Source organism: Plectropomus leopardus, chromosome 6 (genome assembly GCF_026936395.1).
Source record: "Plectropomus leopardus strain MGB_pleo_1.0 chromosome 6, ASM2693639v1, whole genome shotgun sequence".
Lineage (NCBI taxonomy): Eukaryota > Metazoa > Chordata > Actinopteri > Perciformes > Serranidae > Plectropomus > Plectropomus leopardus.
This window is the reverse complement of record NC_142181.1, coordinates 24,566,303-24,591,904: the sequence shown is the minus strand read 5'-3', so window position 1 is coordinate 24,591,904 and position 25,602 is coordinate 24,566,303. Positions and strand designations below refer to the sequence as shown.

The 25,602-nt window shown below is 39.0% G+C and overlaps 1 protein-coding gene and 1 pseudogene across 3 annotated transcripts in view; one reads left to right on the top strand and one right to left on the bottom strand.

Annotated features, from left to right (window-relative positions):
* The window catches only part of LOC121943452 (uncharacterized), a 43,762-nt pseudogene extending 40,168 nt beyond the window's left edge, over positions 1–3,594 (bottom strand).
* The window catches only part of lrfn1 (leucine rich repeat and fibronectin type III domain containing 1), a 152,099-nt gene that overhangs the window by 1,343 nt on the left and 125,154 nt on the right, over positions 1–25,602 (top strand). The window lies entirely within an intron of this gene.

The following is a 25,602-nucleotide window of genomic DNA, read 5'->3' as shown; positions in this document are numbered from 1 at the left end:
ATTGATTGTGCAAACAACTAAATGTAGAATAAGAGGCCTGCAATATGATCTCTATCTATCTATCTATCTATCTATCTATCTATCTATCTATCTTAGCAGCAATCTATTTCAGTGTCTTGCATAATGTGCAAATCTTTGCTCCACTTTAAAGGCAGCCATTCACAGGAGTTTAGCTGCATAATATGATGTCTGTCTTGCTGAGATGTGTTCAGGCTACGTGAGGTAGTCTGTCCTCACTTGGTGGAGCAGTTACTGATACTATTAGTATACAGTCTGTTACTTGGGCCCCCCATAAACAGGCCCTGTCAAAGCAGTGCTGTGGCTCCAAACAGTGCAGGTGAAGGTGGATGAACAGTGACACATGAGTTGAATTCCCAGAGACTTGGAGTGCCTGTGGAAATGGCCCGGGCGTGTCTGCATCAGCACGACGCAGCAGAGACGGAAGACTTTTTCATAAATTAGCAGCAGCACTGAAATCTTCCCCATCAGGGCAATTGCACTGATTACCAAGAGAATGGGACAGTTTTAGTGTGGAGCCATGGAGCTTGAATGATTGAGAAAACTTGCTAATGTCATTTTGAGATGAGTTTAAATATAGAGAGATTATTCTTTTATTTGAGTGGAGGCCTCAGCAGGATGTGTGTGTGTCTGTGTGTGTGTGTGTGTGTGTGATTTAGAGGGGCTGCACATTGCCATTGTTTTTGGCTATCAGCTAAGCAGGTTTAGAGATGATAAAGAGTTATAGAAGCACTGATGCAGCATGATAACAATCTCATGGGCGCTGTGAGTGAATGCTGGCAATTACGTCTGTACAGTAGTTGGAATTTTTCGCGCCTCTCATCATTTTTTTTTCCAGTTACCCAATAAGCTCAGCCTCCTTAGATCCAGCTCAGCGTTTGTTAGAAGTTTGTTACACTCCGGCTATTCTAATTTTGGCACATGGGGCCCAGAGAGGTCAGTGAAATATCTGTTTATCAGTCAGAGGACACTGGCAACAACAGATGGGAGAAGCATGGTCCAGGACGCCTGCATGGAGGTAGCAAGGTTGTAAATCCATTAGACTGAGGAAGGGTTAGATGTCAATATTCTTACACTAAAGTCGAGTCGAACATCCCTGATATAGCTCTGCTTTATCCGCATAATACTTCCCAAGACGTCCCCTGGGGAAGATGTAGGCACTGGCCAGCCGTGTTGCTACATCAGGGCGTGCAGTGCTGCAGCTTGCAGTGCTGTTGGAAATACCAGCTGCATCTACCGTACTGTATACACCCTCCTTTACCCTTAGTGAGCCTCGAGATTGTATGTATGTTTCTACATGGCAGAGTACCACCTCTTCACAGCTGTCGGCTGAAATTACACAGTAGAATGAAATATTAAAGTTGTCATTGGGTCTTGGCATTGTTCCATATTCTGACAAATGCCTCGTATGTCTACAAGCAATAAAAATCATACCGTACGCATCATATCAAGCTTTGAGGGTAAAAAGCACAAGCAGTAGCTCAGGGGCTTGGCTCACTATTATTGTGAAGTGCTTCAGGAAACGCTGAACCCTGTGTTTTGGACCAGAGTAAATTGAAATTCTGTTTAGTTAAAGCTGTGAACCATACAGGTTTAAACATAAGGGACTTGAAAAGAATCCTAAAAACAGAGGTTAATGAGGTTTCTCCTTAGGAGGCTTGATACTCTTGAGCCTTTATTGGATTTTTAATTTGAATTAGCAGTGCATGCAGCGGGGCTCTTATGTATTTAGGTGTGTTTTTTCACTCGCCCTGTAAGTGGTGATGATCATGTCTCCGGTTTGTCAATGTGTTGCGGGATGTTACAGCAGAAGCTCAGAGCACTGGTTGTCATGTGTTTGCCTAATGAAATCAGGCAGGGTGGTCATTATCAACACCGTGCATTATTGCCAGCACTTCCATGCTTAGCAGCGCCGGTGCAAGCAGGAAACCGACTGCCGAACAAATTCATATCTCAGCAGGTAGTGCATAAAAGCGAAGTGACAATGCCATGTGTGCAAGGGATTCTGCTTTCTAGGTTGCTGTTTACAGACCATGGGGTGAGATTAATGGGGTCTCTTTGCCTTGCCATTCTGTTGCATTGTATTACAGCAGCTGCTCATGGTGCCAGTGTCATGTGTTAGCATTATGAAATTGGGCTTGCACAGGGTTATCAGCCACCGCAGGAACGAGAGAATAACAGCAAGCACAAGCTATTGATCTGCATTTGGGAGTATAAAAGACTTCATAACATTGTATAAACCTGTTTTTGTTCTCTGTACAAGGCATATTAAAATAGCCATTTACAGTGAGTCATGCTTGCAGAGTGAGAACTGCAAAATATAGACATTTGCTTCAAAGATGACTGTTAAAAGCTGATCAAAGCTTTAATTCTCTAACTCAAAACGCTATAGAGCCAGTGACTTTTAACATGCATGATTTTAGTGAGGCCTATACACAATCGGTGCAGTATCAGAGCAGCACAGAGTAATGTGTGCTGGTTTGAAGGTGCAGAGATAAGAGTGTGATCCAAGCATTATGGATAAGTAGTGTGTTGAAACTGAGAAGGTTCAGTGGTCTTGTTATTTGTTGGAATTTTTCAATTATGCTTTTAAATCCAGCCTGCCTTTGCACCCCTACATTGTCTAGAAATAAACAGGGTCAGAGGATACCATGATACAAAGAGTGACAGACTTAAAAGAAGTGATGCCAGTGCATTAAAAAAAGAAACTCCATCCTCTTGTTAATGTTTTGAACTGAGGACTCTGCATGCAGAAAAACCCAAGCAGAGAAAGGAGAAAATAAGCACCAATTAAGTTGTTATCAGTCGACAGAACGAGATAGACGTTTCTCCCAAGGCAAGTCAAGTTATTTAGTGCTCGAGAAGCGTGAAAAAAAAGTTGAAGCGATTGCGTAATTGCAACTAGCCAAAAAGATCAAAGGAGTAGCCACAGAAGCACTGAAGCAATTAAATGAGAGCTAGCCTTGGCATTTCTTTTTTTTAAGGTTAGCTAGTAACAAAGTGACAGGGTAGAAGCTATGATGCTATGAGTTCTGAACACTGGAGGAAACTGTAGGTAAATAACATACAGGCCTCAAGAGGCATAAAACACAATCTGCTTTTCAAGTTTGCTGCATCAGGAATTTAAATGAGAGCAAACTGTAGGAGCACTAAAGTGTTACAACAGGAGGTTGCTGCAGTGATATTTTACAAGCTATAAACACGACTATTGATCACTTATGTGATATATTTGATACAGAATTTGGAGATTACCCTGCTAGCTGACTGTTTCTTCTTACTCATCAGTAAAGAATGGATTATTTGACAGTGGTTGAGGACACAGAAGTATTTTTTGTGCTGCGTGTTTGGTAAAATGCCACCTCACAGTAAGAGGGTTTGAATGCAGTAAATAGTTTTGTCTATTTGTTTGCACGTGTGAGAGAAAAACCAAAGTTAAATGTAGAGTCCAAAGCTTTATTTTTCCTGTATGAAGGTGACTTTATTAGCCCTGTGATAGGCTTGTGACACTGTCCGGAGTTTACCTTGCACTTGGACCAGTGCATGCTGGGATAGGCTGCCATCCTCTGCAACATCCATTTTCAACCTTGGACAAGCAGTGTGGAAAATGGAACTACACTCTCTATAAATGCATAGCAATCAATCAAACTACTGGCAAACACTTGTTTGCAAATGTTCAGTGAATTAATTAAGATGAAACAAAATGTCCTCGACTAGTGTAAAAGTGAAGCAGCATGAAACTCTTCAAAACCTTCCAGAAATACTCAAAAGTGGAAAAATAATGCCATAGATGGACTTCATATTTTTGCTACTCTGGCATGGTTTTGTATATCTTGAAACATTGGCATTCTGACTTGGTAACCTTTGGAAATAGTGATTGCTGTGATGTGGCTCCTTTCATCTTGAAGGCTTTTAGCCCCTCACATCTGAGCAATACATCTGAATAAAGAAATCTGTTATGTATTGAGCGTATGCACTGAGCACACTTGTTAAACATGGCTAAGGTGCTGTTGTTTGTTTCTGACAATGACGGAGAAAGCAGGTGCACACAAGGAGCGCTGGTGCTTAAAGACTGACCTGCATGGTGCCACATGATGAGTGTCACATGTAAAATGGAGCAATAGCGTGTGACCAGAATGTACAATGGGGGTTTGTGGTAGGGGGTTATTGAAGGAAGCACTGGAGGGTCTTTTTCAGAGACTAGCTGTTTGAGGTGAGCAATACACAGATCTATACAGAGGTTAGAGTGCTAATTCTTTCGGGAATGCTGTGCAGGATGTGGGATGACATAGAACGCCTGGTTGAGCCCAGTGGCAAGCAGCCGTCATAATCCAAACATCCCATATCCAACCTGTTTAGAGCAGCTAGAGTCCTGACACAAATATATAACTGAGAAAAACATGTAACCTGCTGTGCAACATATGGCATTTAAATTGCAGAGGAGTGGCGCATTTCATTCCCATGAGATCTGCTGTATGGTACCAGCCAGTCACCCTCGAATAAAAAAATTATTAGTGGCATCTGTCTCCCTAAAGAACTGCTATTGTGCAGTTATCCTGCCACTATGGCCGCCTTTGACTGTTGCTCCTGACACTGTGTGTCAGAGCCTTTATGTGGTCATTTAGATAAAGTGATATGATATCATTATATAAACAAGAAACAATGGCTGAGTCAAAGATGCTTTATACTACAAGATGACACGCTAGAAGCAGCGCCAAGGGTAGGAAATAGTATACACTTCTAGTCTCCTAAGTGGGTTCAGTTGTTTTTCTCCCACATCCTCCCACCTCATTTTGAAGTGTTGTGGATGGATGAAAGCAGATTCAAACCAGTACGATATTATATACTAGTCTTGCTAATTTTTAATACCTTCATACCTTCCTGAATTTTCACAGGGGTGTATGATGTATTAGTGTACGTCACTACCCCCTCTACAACTGGCGAGTTTGCTACCCCAAGCTCTCTCAGCTTTAACAGTATAATTATACACAAAAAAACCTCACAAAATGTCAAGAAAAGGTATATTTTTTACACTGATTTTCTTCATTAAACATGGGAAAACAACCATACACCTTTTGAAATGTAGTTTCTTTCTTTCAACAACAACTAACTTAATCATGATAAGACACTCTAGACAAAAACAAAATAAAACTCACCAAAACTGTCTTAGTTGGTCACTTGGCTTAGTTTAAATGTTTAATTGGTCCACTCATTCAGCAAAGACACACTTGGGGTTTTCTTCAAAATAAACCCTTAATTCACCCAATTGGATGTAAAAATGTGTCGTTTTCCCCCTGTTGTTGGCCAGTTGTTGTCCTGTAACATTATCCCCACCACCACCAGCTGCTTATTCCACCAGTAGAGACTGGAGACTGACCTCTGGTTGGCACGTGCTCTGCATTACATATGGTGATTTTAATAGAAAGAAGAGTGCCTGTATTTGTGATAGTGTCAAAATTGTAGAAAGGGATTTTTGAATACATTGGTATAGGGTTACTATCCAAGCCCACTATCTAGAGTTAAAATGTGTTTTTTCCTCAATTCACTGCTTGTTTTTATCTGTTAGCTTAACATCTGATGTCAGTCCAGTACAAGATCATGACAGCTGATGTCAGATCATACAACACTGTCACTAAAACAGAGACAGAGACTCAAATAAAGTTGATTGTCTTCTGATTTGTCTGTTTGAAAAATGCCGTTTTAGTGTCAGAATGTGGAGAAGGGTTAGCGTTTGTGAAAAAAGGGTCCAATATTTACTTCAGTGACTATTGGGTAAAAGAATCAGTCAAAACCTGTGCTCACTTTCACATTTCCCATCAGAATGAATAGAGTCAGGACCTGCAGGTGCGGGGCAGTGGCGAAACCCATGTGACACACATACTGGAAATGACTCAAGAGTAAGCCAAATCAGTTTATCACTGGTAGCAAACTTCCAGCAATGCCTTGAACTGCAGCTTCTAGCCTTCAACTGTTTAGCTGAAGGTGACACTGAATTAGATCATGCTTTCAGTAGCTGCATTTGGTCATATTGATCAATATCTTCTGCCAGAACAGCATTTCCCTTTAGCTCTCTTGAAAAAGCCAATTAGGAGAGCTACATGCTCTCATACAGAATTTGAAATGCACGCAAACACTATCTTCCCCACAGTCCCATTAAATAATGCATAGGAACAATATATTATTGTGTAGTGCTTATTACCATAGGTCTTACTAGTCTTAATGAGACTTTCCTCTGAAAAGTAAGGCACACTGAACAAAATACAGCGCATTTAATCCAATATTCATTCTTTACAGAGGCCTTAGGAAAAAGACAATGCCTCCATGAATTACTGCTCCATAACATGCCACTGTGATGAGAGATCATTCTGTCCTTACATATTGATTTGTTAGTCAAAAAGTTGTGTGGCGTGCTCTTCATCAGACTGCACTAGCCTCATTGGAGATGTCTAACTCCGCTGCCTATTAAAGGCTAGAAGACCGCAGAAGCATTTACTATTCCAGTGAAGTGAACGGTTAAGAGCCTCAGCCTTCACATTGTGTTTTCTATGTTTGGTTGAATGTCTGGCTTTAATAGAGAGACACATGCATAATCAAGCACCCTGGTGCAAAAACAAGAAGTCTGTGAATAATAATAAATGTGAAATAATAGCTGGCCATATTTTTATCCGGTTATCTTTTAAAAGTGTCTGTGCATGTTGTTCCAGGAAAGTTGTGGGAATTAGATATGTTTCGGTTTATGCTGTTTGATGTTGTGCAACCACAATGTGGTATTTCTTTCCTTTTTTCACATTTGGGGGAAGATAAATCAGAGAACATTATTACAGTAGTTTCTGTTTGTGCTTTAATATCCAAGTCCAGTTGAATACTCGTAGGTACAATGTGTAATAGGGTGGGTGATATATTGATTATACTCAATGTATCGTGGCTTGTTCCACGTGGGATGAATGAAATGACTATTGCGAACATCACATCAAGTATAAATTCTTCCATCTTTTTGTTTTTTTAGCCACAGGCACAAACGTGTTGCATTACTCACACTCCTCTGCCAATCCGGACCACTCTCTCTTAAACGACAGTGTGTGAGCAGGCAAGGGTTTTCGTATCTGTAGGGGCTCCAAACCATGACCATTTAGTCACATTTTAAAGCACCAGTGCAGCTTGCAAATATTATTAATATATGGACAGGAAAGCTTTTTGAGTAAGCTGTAAGAGTTTAACTTACTGCTAACTGAAGCTTCAAGTTCGTAACCTAATTATAATAATAGTTTAGTATAATAATAGTGTTGTTTTTTCTTTAAGTAACATCCAACCATGGCAATTTAGCAAAACGTAGTGCAGCTAATGGCAACATAAACTGTACCAAAACACATGGTTTTGAGGTGTTCTTGAGAAAACTGAGCGAAGCAAGCTACAATGTAAACTATAGGCCAATGACACGTGAAGATTATTAGACAGCAGTGTTACTAAACTGGTTAACAGAGTTTCAGTAGTTTGGTCAAATTTTGCGTATTCTTCCATTCCTGTCAGTAAGTTGTTAGCTTCTTTTTTTAATTCATATTATTATATTTTTAATAAATGATGACCAAATTTACATTGCATTGACTCATTAGTAGACCTGTGAAATGCTGCCTTCAGTTTATTGCCATTAAATACCATGCATTTCACGTCCCACCTTTGATCAAAGAGCATGTTTAATTCGGAGAGATTCACAGTCAGGCATCTTGATTTCTTGCTGTTGCAGTTGACAAACAATAGTGGAAAATTTCAGCTCGCCTTGATTAAATCTCTCCCTTTAGTCAACACGTCTGTGAAGAGAATTTCATCGGAGCCTCACAAGGACCACTGCTGCATTGATAATAGTCTAACTAGGCTGGACCATCACAAAAAAAGCACAGCTTAAGGGAAATGAAAAATGTATTACCTCAAAGAAACAGAAGCAGCAGAATATCTTTGCATTTGGCCCGAATCCATGAAATAAGTTCTTCTTGGGTGCACGCTTTGATGCATGTGTTATTTGATAGTTATCTTACATGCACACATGATTCAAAAACTGATAATTTACTGCCTTTGGCTTTTTTGAAACAATAATAACGTAGCGGGCTTATCTCAAGGTGTGATGCACTATATTAGTGTAAAGCTGCAGATTATTGCTGTGTAAATCTTTGACACCTTTGAAAGCTTTATAACTCTGAAATGGTGAGCACATTCTCCTCAGAATAGATTTAAGGGACAGCTGAGGACACTCTGAAGACATGCAGCATGAATAATTATTGATCAATGTTTTCTGAACGTAATGGATGTAGAATATCTTTACCACGGCCATTGCGGAGAAAATTCATGTGCTGTTAACGGTGTTTTATGTTTGTTAGGATGTTTTAACCCTAACCCTCACCCTTTCCCCAATGTTAATGTGAAGTTACATAGAAGCTAAAAAAAAAAACAGCCCACTTAATGAATACTTTGTGCAGCATGTTCTGTTTATTTGGCCGCACTTCTCCTAAGTAAGCAGTATAACTCATCGATCAGCACATTATTACACATACATGAGCAAAAGGACACTTAAGCAGGGTGGATTTCTTGCTGACACCGAGCTTGAAGCCTGGCTCAGAAATAATCTATCCCTAAGATCAACATCTATTGGATGTTTCTATCCTTGTTTCTAAATAGTTCACTGAAGTTCAGCTATTAATTACAAGAGCTGCTGCTGATGTACTGTTTCCAGCAGTGAATTCATTTCAGTAGTACTTCATTTTGGTAATATTTATGGGCTTATTTCTGCAGATTGATTTTTGCACCCCTGGAATGTGTCCAGTGACTCCCCTGTGTCCACACGCTGTCTTGCTGTTTAGTAGACTGTATAAATCCTGCAGATCATGAAATTTTCATGTGTTGGATGCATTCACTGGGTGACCACGCTGAGTGTAGCATAGATTAGCATAACATAATTTACATGATATAGCCATAACTTCTTTTTCGGAGTGAGTCAGCACCCATTCTCAGTCTCCTCATGCATTCATCAGTGTGAAGTCCATCTTTGCATCCATCCATCCATCCATCCATCCATCCAAGTCAACCCGAGGCGATTTATGGTCTCTTATGCTGTGTCCCAATTCCATATTTCATACTAGTTGTCTACAGTCTACCGTATATAAATCTGTATAGTGTACTGCAGATAGTATACATGAAACAAACACTATTTTTCCTATTTTACGAGGAAGGAAATACACAATATGTCAATCATTGCACATCAACCAAACAGAGACTTTAGAATAACATTTCCAAACTTTACAAAGAGAAAGAAAAATATATTTCTAAAAATATAATGCTTATTATATTTGTTGCTGTTCAGATATTTCAGATATTTCTGTGGCTGTTTCATCACCTTTCACACTTCATTTTGATTTAAGCAGCTCCTCCATTTCATTTGTGTATTGCACTGTGGAATAGTAGAGTACATCAACAGCACACCCAAAAAAATAAGTAATTGAAATTATTTTTTGAGTTTCTTTTTCTCCTTAACCTTCCATAATGCTTAGAATTAGTGTCTAGAAACATTTGGCAAGAATTTAGTAAAGCATTGGATGCAGGAGTTATTGGCCCAACGTCAGTATCAGCTGATATTCACCTTTTTGACTGCCACTGGCCTATCTGCAAGTAAGATGACATTCACAGCTGGCAGTGGACGATGTTTTTCTGTTCTGTCACATCAATTTTGCGCAGGCTAAAAAGCAGAGCTCAAGACTAATGTCATGCTGTTGTCCTGGGGACAATAGATAGTGTGTTTGGGATGAATGAGATCTACCCCAGGATGCATTTGGGACGAATGGTGGTGTCACTGTCGACCCTGTAGGGGATGCACCCTATTTTTGCCTTGATAATGACAAATTGTGACCAACAAATCTGTGCTGAAATCGACAGGAGGAGAGCTAGTTACCATTAGCTGTTAGCAGCCAGTGGCCATAACTAATTGCTGGCTGTACTGAGTAACAGCATGATGTGTTCAAAATGAGTATTGGGTGAATGAAAATTATAGCATTATCATGATATGTTGAAACGTAATCTTGTAAAATGTAGCTCTTGGCAAGAATCTGAATAAATGCAGTTGATAGAGGATAAATTTGTTGTTTTGTTTCCATGCCACAAAGGGTTGAATAACAACAAAACAACAGAAACATAACAACAAAAACATCTGCAAATTGATATTTGATGCATCCCTAGAATTTAGTTTTTATTATGCTTCATTATTTCCATTAAATGCCCAAAAATGCATGTCTGCCCACTATTTTCTTAGACCTGCTCTCAATGTTTTAGCTTATTTTCTGGGCTATTTGGCTAATTTGTACATTAACACAACCTGCTTTAGCCAGTGATGGGGATAAGCCAAGGAGGAACTGGACCTAAAAACATCTATAAAACTGATAAATGGCAATACATTTGGCGCATAATTGTTTTCAGCACTACAATGTGCTGTGATAAAAACCCAGTCATTACACCATTTCCCAGACAGTCAACAGTGACATTGTTGAAAACAGGAGTTAAAAAAAAACAAAAAAAAAAAAAAAAAACCCAAAACAGACTCAGTGCCTCAAGGAGGATTTCTGTCAAAACCTCTTTGAGGATGCTTCCGTCCCTCTGTGGGCCAGTGGCAATATTCACAAAACTATCTTTATTTCTCCTGGAACAGAGCATCATGTCAAGCACATTAAGTGCACACTGTGCTTTGTATAGCTACTGCCAAGTCACAAGCAGCTCCAACCAAGTATAGCCTTTGATAATAATGATACAATTTCTGTACCTTACTTGAAGTTAAAGCTTTTGCAAAGCCTTTCTACTACAAGGATACAATCCAGTGGGAAGTACAATTTTACTGTTAAGTGCAAAACAAAAAACAAAGAAATTGCCATGCTGACAATTTGAGCGCCTTGTCCAGCATTTTCTACAATAAAGGCAGTATCCTGTATTGCAGTGAAGTGTGGCTGCCTATTGTTTCCCACATAAATAGCAATCAGTTCAAGGGAATGAGTTGAAGCTTGTTATTCCTGCAGACTCTGTTGGACGTTAGTGGTCAGCTGAATGCTGGAATGGTCTGGTCGCTGCCAAATGTCTTCAGTTTATTCGATGCCGTTGTCTTAATTATGAATACTGAGCAGTGTGTAAGACGCTCTGGATAAGCCTGTCTGCCAAATGAGTTATGACTTTTTTTTAATATATATAAATTATAATTTTCCTCCAATAAACATGTGCAGGCACTAGCCATTGCAAAGGTAAAATTTTGCTCAATAGACTGCTATCTTAAAAGTGCAAATCTCTCTCTGTAGTCCAATTAACCCACAGCACTGGCTTCTAAACTGCCCATTTCGAAACTGGCATGCTTATATAAGAGAAATCAGCCGCCGCATGAGCAGTTCAGCGTGCCATGTTCTCGATTTGAATCTTTTGTGATGTCGGGAATCATCTGTGAGGGCCTTCACTGAGGGGCAGGTGGGTGACATTGACTTGCATGAGATATGAACTGGCAGAACAAAAGCTACACCAACTCCACAGTTGAAAAGAAAAAACAGCAGTGGCATCAGAGTCTCAGCCCTCAGCCTACCTGTCTGTCAAGATGCATTGAGACATGCCAACCAAACTCATGTCAGAGAAAGCAGTGCCCAGTAGAAGGTCAGCTGTATATCACGCTCATACGAGCAGAGCTGAGATGTGAAACAATGTGAAAGCTTTATGGTTTACCAACATCAATAAAACTATGTTGCAGACTAGCAAACAAACCAGCCCGGTGATGTAAAGTGATAATCTTGTTAAAGTGTGATTATCATCCAAGAGGCAATAGCTGTGAGCTTTTGGCCTTTCTGAGCCATCCATGTTTACAGTTATTGATGATGCACGTTGACGTGCTTCAGAAAGATCAGTTCATTAGATCGGTCTGACAAACTACTTTCTCTATTGAGAGACTTGATAGATGATGACTGGATGTAGTCATTGTGTGCTGGATGTCTATCGACTGAAAGGGCCTCATTTATGGTGGCCAGGATTAGGGATGTGGGACATTCATAAAGCGTGTCAGGCTCCTTCTGGATGTTTTGATGGATGGATGATTGGAGACTGCAAAGCATTGTGCATCATTTAACTTAGCAGAGTTGGGAAGTATGTAGGGCTGCACCTAATGATTATTTTTTGATCGATTAATCTATTAACGGTGGATTGAGAGAGAAAGCTGCCCTCCTCTGTCTCTCTTTTTCTCTCTGACCAAACTTAGATTGAACTGCAAAACTAAAATGTTCTGATGTATGAATAAAGACAGATATTCTGTCATTGTATTGTCTATTCTTCACCCTAAAATGTCTTAAGAAAAACATTTAGTGCACTGTTTGGCTATTATATGAGAGTTTGTGAACAGGAAGTGGGCTACACTGTTTCCTTTTTTGGAGACTGAAAATGCTAGAATCCAATGGCAAAACTAAGCAGTGCTGTTAATATATATATAAACAATTTTGTTACTTTATTGCCCATTTCTTGCCTAAAATGTATCCAGAAACATATTTTATTGCACTGTTTGGCTGTAATACGAGAATTTGTGAACACAAAGTGAGCACCACACTGTTTCCTGTATTGTGAAAACGTGTTCTTAAAAATCAAATATAAACCAAGATTCAGTTAGTGCTTACCTATTTCTTGCCAAAAAAAAAAAACATATTTTAGTGCACTGTTAAACTGTAGTACAAGACTGTTTGTGACATGCCAAGTTCTATATTGTTTCCTGTGTCAAAATGGCCAAGCTTGCCTTAAGTCACTCACCAATGGGAATGGATTTTGGCTTGGTGCAGGACAGTGCATGCTTGTAATAGAAGGTTTTCTACCTCTTTAGTTAACTCAAATGCCATAGCACTTTTTCTGTTTTCTCTATAATATGACACAGTTTTAATAATACATCTGTCTACTGCATAGACAGTCCAGTACTTCTTTAAATCAAGACTCTTGAGAGTCCAAAGGGTCCATTCTCTAGAGTGAGCGTGTTTACTTATGATGCTTCAGTGCACTTTACTGCTTTATTTAACATGTACTTTTACTGAGGTAAATTAATTAGTTTTTTTTCTGAATGCTTAAACACTAAAAGTGATTCTTGAAGCACTCTCCCGGAAACCATCAACACTTATAGCCAATGCATTTATGCCTAACTGTACAGTGTGCAGGCTATCTGCTTTGCTTTAAGTTTGCAGTTTAATTTTACATTTTTAACAAAACTGTAGACACAACTCAATGCTCTTTACACTCTGTTTGCAATTTAATTACACTTTTGTAAACTTTGGTATCTACATGGTACACTACTTTGTAAATTGCCTTTCCACATTGACACATGTACTTTAGCTCTGCAGAGCATTGTGTTTGATGTGGATGAAGACCGATGGCCAGGCCAACAAAGAAGGTGAATATTAGATTTAAGATAAGTTGCACTTTTCACCACCAGTACACTATTGTCTGATAGAGGGGCTAATGCTGTAATTATTTGGTACCGTGAATGTTGATGTTAATGCTAATGTTAGCTTGCTAGATAACTAGAGGCAGTGCACTATGCAAGTAAGTACATAGTAGACACAGTGTACTTCATGTAGGTGTACTAACAGAATTGTCCAATTTGAGACACAGCAATAGTGTTTGAAAAAGAGGGAGAAAAAAAAAGAATTCTCTCTGGAACTAGAGAATGGTTGGATTTTTGCCAGGTAATTGATAACCAAAATAGTGGAAGATTAATTTTCTTGCAATCAACTAATCAATTAATGAACTGCTCTAAACGCTTCTATTAAGCAGATGAAGTGAAGGCTGTGAAAACATTTTGTACCATTGCATCTCAGTTTGTTGTAGTGCCTTGTTACATAAATCTGACAGTGAAGTTGGGTAATAAGTAATCATCATTCTTATAAATCTGCCTGTTGCTTTCTTTTGTTTCCCAATCGTCTCGCCAGCAAAGCAGCATATAAACAGAAAAATAAATATTAACTTAATGAAAACAAAATATTACAGTTGAAGATGAATTAATCAGTCCATGAAATGAACAAAAAATTGAGAAGAAATGCCCATCACAAATTCCCAGAGCCATAATGTCTTTGAATGTCTTGGATTGTCCAACCCAAAGACTGAAAATTGGCTGAAATGATTAATAAGTTATCAAAATAATTAATTTTATATTGACAAACTAAAAGTACTTAAATATCAATTTTAGGGGAACAGAGCAAAATATTATGTGGACTTTTGAAATAGGTTTAAAAATTACCACCTCCATATTTATATGTATTCAATGAGTCCATTGTCTCATTTCTTCACAAAATGCATTATAACAGATGCAACTTTAGAAAGTGTCACTTCAAAGACTGGTAAACTGCCTCTGTAGTTTTCATTGCTTTAGGAAAATCTTGTTCATGCACACAAATCTTCACTGAAAGAGTCCAAGATCATTCTGCAGAGCTGATGTGATGTTAATTTAGGGAGCATTTTGCTGTCAGTGTTTCTAATTATTAATCCTCTTAACCAACGGCAACTTAGTTTTGTCAGGATTTCCATGCTTCAGCTCAGCGGCAAGGCAAGATTTAAATCTAAACAATAATAATTATTGACTCAGCTTGGCATCAGTTACCTAACATTTTCCCAATGAAGCTTCCATAAATGACATAAATACGTTAATTGGTAAAATGTTGAATGTTAATATGGCAAATCATATATTATAAAACTTAAAACAATTGCCCTTTGCTCCTGTCTCATACTTTGTTTTGCTGGATGATTGGGTGCTGCTTTGTGAGTGCATGTCTCAGAGGAAATAAAGCTCCGGTGCAGGATGAAAAGAAGATAACGTCTGAGAAATCCTCTAACTGAAAGAGCGCATGGCATTTGCTCAGTAATAGCAGATGGATACCCCTTTGATCCACGGTTGGGGAGGAGAAGTCGATTGAGTGACTGTGATAAGACATTCAGCAGCAAAGCGCTTCCATTGTATCTTGACTTGACTGTATTTAGACTACACAGGCATTTTGATAACACTATTATTTAAACAGGGATTGAAATTGAATAACAGTATATTTCTGTACTATCTTTGCAACCATCGTGACAGTATTTTGAATCATGTAAAAGTGCTTTGAAGTCTGAATCACACGAGCTATCAATAACTAGAAGACACTGGAAAATATATCTATACATATTTATAGATTATAACCTTCTCTGTCATGAAAATCAATTAATGTCTTTATTATGAATATAACAATATGTGTATTTGTCCCAAATCTTTAGGTACAGGACATTTGGTTCTGTATGCCCAAACAATAATTGTCAAAATAGTAAATTTATGTCTACTTACAGGCATGTGCATCAATTCTAGAGCGTTTCTGCTAAGCTTAGTTAGCCAGGTTAGCCTTGCTTATACTGTGTTGCTGTCATCTACATGGTGACTCGAATGAGATCTGGAGGATCCTCCTAAGATCCATTATATGGGAGCAATATGGTCCCCTTTTAAGTTACAGATAAAATGGACAAAAAACAGTGGGTCAGATGAAAAATGTTTGCCAACCATATTTGAAGTCGAGTATTTCTGTGGAAACATTTCAGCCTTCCAAGGGCCAAATCGTAGTTTGTGTTGGTGTGTCTGCCCTAGTTTGCATGACATAAATGTCGTCATTTGACCATGTTTGCATGGACACCTATTCAGACGTCCATGCACTGTCCATTTTTTCTGACTGTAGGCATAGCAAGTGCAGCGACTGCATATGCACATCTTCTTTTCCGACCTTTAGTCTAGTCCAAAATACTGCTGTTCAGCCAGCTGCAGCTGCTGTTCTATTATGATGTTAGTTGTAAGTTGGATATTCAGAAGACCCAGCAGCGTCGATGTTGACAGCTGCCGAGGTTGGCAGTCGAAAGGACCGTAAGCTCATCTCCCAGCCTTCCCGTTTACTGCTGGGGGCTGGCTCCGAGCTTCAGTGGTGTTATGAATAGAGCTTGCATCGCTGTGACCGCAGCTGTCCATAGACTTTCAATGTGGAAAGTATGTCTGAGCATTAATTCACAAGATGGCATCACCCAAATGTCTGAACAAACACAGACCAGAAGGTTTTAGATAGTCTCTCACTTTAAATTGGACTGTGGCAAAGCATTAAGGAGTGCTAATGTTCCCACCTGCTGTAGCTTTAGTCACTTAGAATTACTTAGAATTGCGTTACTTAGAATTACAAGCTTCTATTTATTCAGCATTGACAGAAAAAGCACTCAAGAACAAAGACGTTGTTCATTTTTCTGACCAGGATGTGAGAGTGGCAAAGGATGTGATAGAGGTCCTTAAACCATTAAAATCTCTGGAAAGGAAAATGAGCTCTGAAACTACACCTTCAGCTTCAGCTTCTATCTCTCAGAAGCAAGATCCTGAAATCCATGGAAGCTGATTGCAGAGACAGTCCTACCATGGAAGAAATTAAGGATACTTTCAGAGAGAATTGCTCAACAAGTACTGTGACCCTGAACTTGAAGACTTCCACAACAATTGCATGGCACTTAAACCAAGGATCAGGATGCTTCCTCACATGGATAGTGCCTGCTGTAAGAGATTCTGAGAGATTAAATAAATATTGCTGCTACAGTGGTTGCTAATGGTCTTTCAAGTTTCGTTTGCACAAAAAACTCACTAACACCCACGAGCACCTGGTTTTTGTATTTAGTGGAGGAGGTTACAGCCAGCATTCACTTCCAGGTTAAATGACACTGCAGTAGTCATGGGTATTTGCTGCCTCCAGTGCTCTGATTGGCTTTAATTGGCAGTGATGGTGATACAACAACTGCGTGGAAGTGCTAATTTTACCCCCTTTGCCGGCATGATGCAATGACAGGCCACCACAAAATACCATCCATCTCTGTGCAAAAAGGGATAGAACATCTTTTAGATTTTGTTTGAGAGAGTGACTGAATAAGCAAGAGGTACAAAGTAGAAGTAACTACCTAAGATTTTCTCCCTTGCCTCATTGCTGCTTTCTGCTGTGTACTAACCTGTTTTCTGGCCTTGACATTGAAGGTGACACACCAGAGAAAAAACAAAAAAAGAAAAACAGTGGGGCGCCAATAGCTCACCAGGTGGAGCGGGCGCTCCTTGCACAAAGGCTATGTCCTTGCTGCAATGGCCTCAAGTTCGGCCCTTTGGTGCATGCCATTTTCTGTCTCTCCCCCTCTCACGCTGTAAATATGCTGTCAATTAAAGGTGAAAAGGATAAAAAAAAGAAAGCAGTCTATCACCTATTTTTAACAGATTTAAAAACGCGCACTAACTTCAGTGTTTTTAACACAATTGGTTGTCATGTCACACTGTAGGATGGGGCCACGGAAAATACAGAGGCAGCCTCTACTGCAGGGTAGCAGACTCTCAGATCTCATCATCATCTTCACCTCTCTGAAGAAGTCAGTCATAGCTGAAATGTCTGTCCCTAGCAAGCTGCTGTTTTCAACGGCTGGAGACATTGTTAGTGCCAGCAGATCTTTCCTCTCGCCAGACATTGTGGACAAGCTAACTTTTATGAAAACAATCCTAAATGTACAGGAGTACAACTTGAAAATGTTCTTGGCTGACTTTGACACAACCTTTGCTAAGTGTTGCACTGCTGGCTTTAAAAGCCAATTTAAGTTTTTTCTCATTGACAGTATGCTAGCATTTGAGTGCCTTATAACTGTTACAATAAGAATTATAATCAATGAGCCAGTGTCTAATGTTTATATTTTTCAAAGTAAATGACACAAATGTTTCTTTGGCTATACCGAAACTGCCACAAACCGTGACCCCAGAATCAAGGTAGGTACCAAACAGTGAAATTTGTTCGTCTGTACACTCCTGGTCTTTGTAGCTGCGAAAGTCTGTGAATTTTGACATGTCAGTAATTTATAGATTAGACAGCTGAGCAAGCAAGACGCTTGGCAACTGGCTGTCAGCTGAGTAGCTTTGGGGAAGAGACTTCATCGTATTAGACAGTGAAATCCGTTGTGCATTTTACGGTCTTCAATTATGTCCCCTGTGATCATTACACGTAGCCGCGAGAAAATTCAATTTCAAATCATACATTTAAAAAAATGACTAGGATTAAAATGCTAATGTTAACGTGTGTCTGCTAAAGCTTTGTGAAATGCACGGAGACCAAATTCACTGGCAATATTTAGGGAAAAGAAATACAGATATTTTGCCTCAACGCTTTTTAACTTTGCTGCAAAAAATACAAATGCTGCTTTAGTGGAATAATGAGGAATGATGGAGCTTTGAGTAGATTTTCTTCCTGAGACTCTCTGATCACTTTTGAGTCTATTGAAAAAGGACTTAGTTTTATTTCACTGGTTTGGCATTGTGGCTCAATCTCTTTGGTTTTCTTTCCTTTGTAGGCTTGTTGATAAGTGTTATATCCTACGTTGCCATGGCAGCAAACATCCCCCAAACCTGTTAGGTGTTTGTGGTGTCCTGGTGGCTCAGCTGGATAAAGTGTGTGCCATGTAATCACGATATGCTGTGTTTAAATCCAGCAGGGACACTTTGTTTCACATCATATCTTTCTCCACTGCTTTTTAGCAGTAAAAAATCCTTTGAAGCTTTGGGAAAATGTAACTCTTATCAGACAAAACATTGAAGGAAAGGCAACATGCTCTAAATTTGCTATGCTTCATCTTAAACCATGACAAAAAGTCATGAAAGTTTGTTTCATAATGCTAATGGAAGCTGATTTAAAAAGTCACTGCACTGCCTTCTCAAACCAAGTTACGTGTTGGCACACGGTGCAACCTTAAATCAACTGTCCTTTTCAATTAGATATGCAATAAATAGACTTAAAGATGTAAAACAGGCCATATCCAAAACAGATGCACCTTTGTGTTTGACTTGAGAGGTTGTGTTTCTCTCAGCATGGCTCCGGATTTAATCGGTGGCCTAACATATGGCTGATGAGCCTACAGCTCTGTCATTCTGGTCCAGGCACACTTAATGAACTTAAAGTGATTTGGCTCTGGGTGAAATACTTTTTTTGTGTGCCCTATTCACCTGATACTAACATAAACTAAACAATGCATTGGTTGCCCTAATGATGTCCTCAGAGTAGGTTTCTTCATAGTTACTGCATAGAATCATATACAGTATGAGTTAGTGAGTTAGGTTAGTGAACTTTGGATGCAGCTCAGTTGCCAAAGAAAATGCTGGCATTGTATATTTCTGCCAACCATGGATATGTTACAGTTGTACGTTTCATATGCCTCCTGTCAATGTGATGTAGTTAATTTCTCATCAGAAGGTGTAGGGGATTGTGGATAGCATGACAAAGGGCTGCAAACTTGGTATTTTAAGACCAAACAGCAAAACTTTCATTTTTTTCTTTTACTTTAAAATGCCTGTGTGTACCTTTGTATCATTCTGTGTCCCCTCTTAATGTCTGTGGCTTTTGTGGGTCTGTGGAGGCAAAGCATGAGTTATTTTTTTCCTCAGCAGCTGTTTGAGACTTGCAGTTTGGGAAAATTGATCTTTTGATCCATTTAGAGCTGATCTGATCAGATGAGATCGATCATTGAGAGGAGCAGCCGCTGGGAGCAAACACACTCGCAGACCCAGCAGAATGAATGGCTTAAGTGTCACTACAGTATATATATTCCAGTAATGCTTTTAATAAATGGTCCAGCTCCAAAAATGGGGAATCTGATTGTGGAGGCAGATATTTTAATCGTGACAGGTGGCCATAAATAAATGAATGAAAACCCTGATGCTGTGTACTGAGAAAATGTGATGTTACATGTTAAAGAGTTTTTTCACTCATTTGACGAAAAATGAGACTTCTCCGAAGACTGTAACAAGAATTTAAAGGTTAAATAGTTAAATGAAAGTGTAGCAATACTGGAAAATGAAATTCTGTTATATATATATTTACTAGATAGAGAAATGTTGTTCTTTTTGTTCTTTTTGGCCTCTTCACTCATTTTACATTTACAGCATATGCTTGTCTTGTCATTAACTGAGGGTAGAGGTGAGTGCAAAATCTAAATGACACAATAGTGTACATTCATGATAGTGACTCATTAAAGCTGCACTTAGGCACAGTGGTGTTTTGAGCTGTTGTGATGCAGGTATAATGTTCACCACTGCCGACAGTTATCAGGATTCATCCCCTGTAGATGAACTGATGTAGCCGCACACAGATATGATTGCATTACTCATGATTGCATATATGTAAACTGACCGAAAGAGATGGGGGCTACATAGGAAATGTCATCCTATCCTCTTTCTCACAGGTGGTGATCGCCCTGTTGGCTCCTTCGCCATCGCTGTCTTCCTCTTGGATAGTAATGTTAGTTGTATTAGCCTCCTGGCTATCATTTGCAGAGCAGCTTACTTGCAATTTATGTGCAGGTCTTGGCATTGCAAGGAAATCCCTCCAACATTAGCTAATAGTCTAGATCTTAAGAGGGAATGATGCAGATGTTGCTGTGAGCTGGCATCTTTCTAGATGCACTTAAGTGGGATCAGGGTTATGTGATATCAGTTTAGGAACATGCACTAGAGATTCACAGAGAAAACAAGGTTTTTGACTGAATTTCTGAACTGGACTGAAAAAAAAAGTTGGCTCTTACATTGTAATTTGGCTGTAAAGCTCTTTCCACCTCCCTCTTCTCCTTTCTTTTTTGGCATCTTGATTTATGTGCAGGTCCTGGCATAACAAGGGAATGCACTCCAACGTTAGCTTATAGTTAGTTAGATCAGTAAAGTTCTCAGGTTGTGTTGTTGCCAGCCACACTGGATGCATACCAAAATAAAAAAAAGACTCACACCATTTTCAAGAAAGGGGGGTTTCATTATAAAACAGGGAACATTTTACTAAAGCAACATTTGTAGCAACTACAAGAAACAAACCTAAAGATGCTGAGTGGCCGAGGCTGGGTCTAGTCTATTGTTTTATATGCCAACAAAATAAATTCGCTAAGATCCAAAAAATGCATTTATTAATGGAAATGAATCAACTTGGTAGAACGTACACAAACTTATAATCAAGAAAATCACAGGGATCAAAAGAAAGTACGGTCAACAAAAAGTACAGTGACCCCTTCACTCTCGCTCCTGTCAACCTGACACAGGTGAAAAGCAGATATTCAGAATGATCATGAATGTATCCATGTGACCCAACTCTCTCAAAAATCCTAATCACGAAACTGAATTAATGATAATATCTCAAAACACACCAACACCAACAAAAAAAACAAACAAACCATGTAACAATATCAAATTATAAACTATTTCAAATCCTATTTATGGTACAAAATTATCTCTCTTTCTAAATTAATATCATACAACATCAAATACAAGATTATCTTCGGAATTTGAATAAGCAATGGTGAATTTTTTGGTTCAAATTAACATTTAGTTAACATTGCTTATATTAAGGCTGAACATGATGATTTTTGGCATCCGTGGTCCCCTCGAAGTGGCTGGGCCCCTGAAAGCTTTGCTCTTTTTCCTCACTAATGGGCGACCCCACATTGATGTCTGAACTAAATATCACAACAATCCATCTTGAAGTATTAGAGACATTTCACCAAACCCATGAAAACAGTAGCAGAGAAGTGAAGGGGATCACCAAAGTTATTTGGATTTAACATATGAAAAACATGAATGTCTGCTTAAAATTTTGTGCCAGTGCATGTAGTGATGTTGATGTAGATGTGGTCAATGAAAAGTCTGTACAACATTTCATGGCAGTCCTTTCAATAGCTGCTGGTACTCCAAGTGTACCGAAGTGTTAAACTGATCAAATGAGTCGTTGCACTTGGCTTAAAATCAGGATAAGATATATCAGATGGAGTTGCTTCTGAAGTCGTGAGAAGTAAAAACTAATTTTTGTTTTCATTTTAATTTTGTACAAGCAGTAAAATAGTTGCTAAATGCACCTTCATGCCTAATTTGACTGACGTTCCAATGTTGTGTTTGAAATTAGTTTTTCTGTTTTGAGTCATGCATCATTTATGTCGATTCATACATCATTACCTGCAGTTGCTCTTAGATGTTGACTGCTTTTCCACATTATGTATGCCCTGCTCTGATACACAGACATGCTACATAGAAAGGTGTTTTTTTCTCCTTTAGTATTTGGCATACCATTTGCATTTCATTTGCCTCATAGCATCATAATTCAGCATTTACATGTACTCATAAGACTGGCAGCTTGTTACTTAATGTAGTCGTTGTTGCTGAAAATCTGCTTATGCACAGTTTTCACCACCATCCAAGTTCATTATTGCTCCCATGCAAAATCATCTTACATCACGATTAAAATAAGTAATTATTTTCACTGTACTATGTTTGACTGGGAGTTTGTCATTGTTAGGAACTCCCTGTTAATCATGTTGGATCAGATTACTATACAGTCTTACATAGACAATTATGTTTACTTTGCGCTACAGTGATCCTCACAGGTGATCCAATTGTCTGTCATAAATGAGTTTTTAGGTAATATGCTGATAACCACCAGAATGCAGTTATGAAGTTGTCAGCGCAGTGATGAAGTGCCTCTCAGAGCAATTTACATTTATGGGAAAATCAACGTAGACGTGCCAAAAAAGAAAAAAAAAAGAGATTAAGTGGGATTTAGAATGTAAATCTGATGAAGTATCTTTTGCTAAGGGTATGCAATGAAAATATGGATGTTATTTTGGGATCACAGATGCAGCTGTAAATGACTTTCAGCAGATGCATGCAATTTTGATTTATATTCTTTAGCTTATAAACGTGAAATGAATATGGGTGAAAACGAATGACATGTTTTGCATGAAATATGTTTAGAGATATGATGTACAGCAGTGTTTGTTATCGTGGGGTCCTAACTTAATAATAGTAATCTGGAAAAGGATCATTTGTTTTTAATCTTGACAAACTCCAGATTCTTCCTCTATAATCTGCTGATAAAAAAAAAGGCACTATTTCTGATGACAGTGAGCAACATAACAGAAGAGCGGCATGAAAGAGACTTTTTGACTTTGAAGTGGCTGACAAAGGCACATGGGAAAGCCATATTAAGATGAATTACAATTAACAGTAAGAGTCAGCTTTTAAATCTGTTGGGAACAAAAGTTTGCCTTGAATTAGAAAACATGAGAGAAATTGCATCCCCAGCTGACTTATGAATTTAATTTAAAACATCAAGATATCATAGCTGCGGCACAGTTTTAAGCAAGCCGGAAGCAAGTGATTTTGGACAACAAAAGCGTGATGTAAGACTACCTTTCAGAGGCAAAGAAGAGATGGGTGTTACTTTTGTAGTGGATAAAGCAAGGATAGATGTCCCTGCATTGTTTTAAAGTAGGTAATTAAACAGTATCCATATGTTACAGTACAAAATGCATGATTTTAGTTACTCATCCCTGGCTGTGTTCCCTGAGACGGAGGCTGTCCATGAATAATTAGCTCAGTTTGAGCTTACTTGTTAAGAAGCTTAGAAGTGCTATGAGCTAAAGTATAAGCCGGCTTAGTGAGGTAAGTCTTGTACACCAACCATTGACCACATGTTCTCGCAGTGCACAGATATATTTCCAACACCTTTTAATAGGTGGTTTCACTGGAGACTGATCGTGCCTCGGATTAAGGTTATTTTTTGAACCTGAAATCATGAAGACGTAGCTGAAAATGTTGCAGCACATGAGGCGCTGAGCTGTCACCTCCCGCGACTAGCAGTTTCACATCCTATAAACGCTTGAAATGATTATGATGGGAGCACTGGCTGGAGCTGACTTTGAGTCAATCTGCCATGGGCAGGTTACACACTTAAAACCATCACTAAATGTAGTCTCTGTGATAGCTTTTTGCTTTCGTTTAGACCGTACCGTTTATGAGAAAGTAATAAGCTAGTGACCCTCTATGTCAGCCTGTCTTAGCTGTGATGGCAGTGTCAGTGGGATAAGAAATGTATAATGGCCTTGCAGTCCCTGTTGCCTTTTAAAGACATTCAGATTTTCCGAGCCATTACCTTTGAGAGATGAGTACCAGTAAAGAGCGAAATATCCTGTTTGAGCTGCGTTTCACACCAGCATTGACTCACACAGAAGGGGACCTTGTTTTTGTCAGTAAATCAACATGGCCTGCAAGTCTTGTGGCTGCACACAAGAGGGAATCATTGGCGGGTGCCATCCCTCAGGTCTGCCTTCGTCCTCTGCGTAGTAGACCATTTCCAATGAAGGTGCTAAAGTAGAGGCTCAGTTTTTGTCCATTAAACACCTTCGGCAATGTCACATTTTGAATTTCTAGCACGAAAGTAATTCGACAACAATTTCTGATTAAACGGGACGAGAATAGTAAACATTTCTATTTCCAGGAGAGAGAGGATTAAGACTTCACAACCATTCGAGCAAATGGTGCATGCCACTACATGGTACTGCACATAGTAACCAGCTAAGTGCCAATAAATGTACCCTTTTGTAATTCAGGCAGAGATTTCTTCATCCACCATTTCCCCTTGAGATCTTTTTTTAGAATTACAATAAAGCTCCATCTGTCCATCCATTTTGTAAGTAGCTCACACAGCGCAAAAAACTCTTAACTTTAAACTTTTTATGACAGGCCCGGATGAGATTTGACAAAAATGTAAAAAGGGGGGATCTTGTGCGCTTTAGACACCACACAAAAGCAGACAGTGTAGCAGAGAAGAAGATCTCTGGGTCATTTCACAAAGCCAAGAAGGAGCTGGACAATGCAGATTTATTTAACACACTTAATTCATTAAGCAACTAACATTTTAATGTGCAGTGCGTCTCTGTCAGTGCCAAGACGTTGGTTAACAAATGTACTCTCGTGTCTCATTTGGCCCAGATAAAGAATCCTCTCTGCCGGATTTTAAGTAAATGTTTCAGTTTTGTTTAATTATGAATATTTAACTTGTTTGCTTTCCGTTTTAACTTTGGTAAGAGATGTAGAAATGGCCCCTAGCAAATGAGTCTGCAGCTGACTTTACATGTTACATGAACAGTATACAATATGCACGTTAACTTACATCAGTCTGCAGGCTTGGCTTCTCTCGGACCACAGTAGAACTAAAATAAAATGTCAGTCTTTTCACCCGACAATGAAGATGCATGTTAAGAGAAAATGATGCAGATGTTGCTGTCAGCCGACTTGCTTCTGCATGCATCTAAATTGGGAGCAGTGCCATGTAATATCAGTTAAGAAACATGCACTACAGATTGAGTCACAGAGAAAAACAAGTTTTTTGGACCGAATTTCTCATCTTAGATACTAATTTGACAGCTGTTTCGTTTTGTGAATTTCATTATAAAAAGGATGACAATAATGTGGGCAATCCTTTGTGCTGAGCTTTGACACACTCCAAAATCCTTTGTGGTGTTAATCCACTGTATTCCTGCTGGAAATTTGCCAGTATAATACTCCAAACAATCAGCAGAATGCCAGTCATTTATAGAGGATCATTTTGACTGCATTTTCATAAACATTTTATGAGGATGTCATGCATATTCTTTTGGCAGAAAGCAATACAAAGCCCTTTCAGAGATGCTGCAGGCAGTTAGGATGCAGGTGTGAAGCTACAGGACTGGCTCTGACTACAT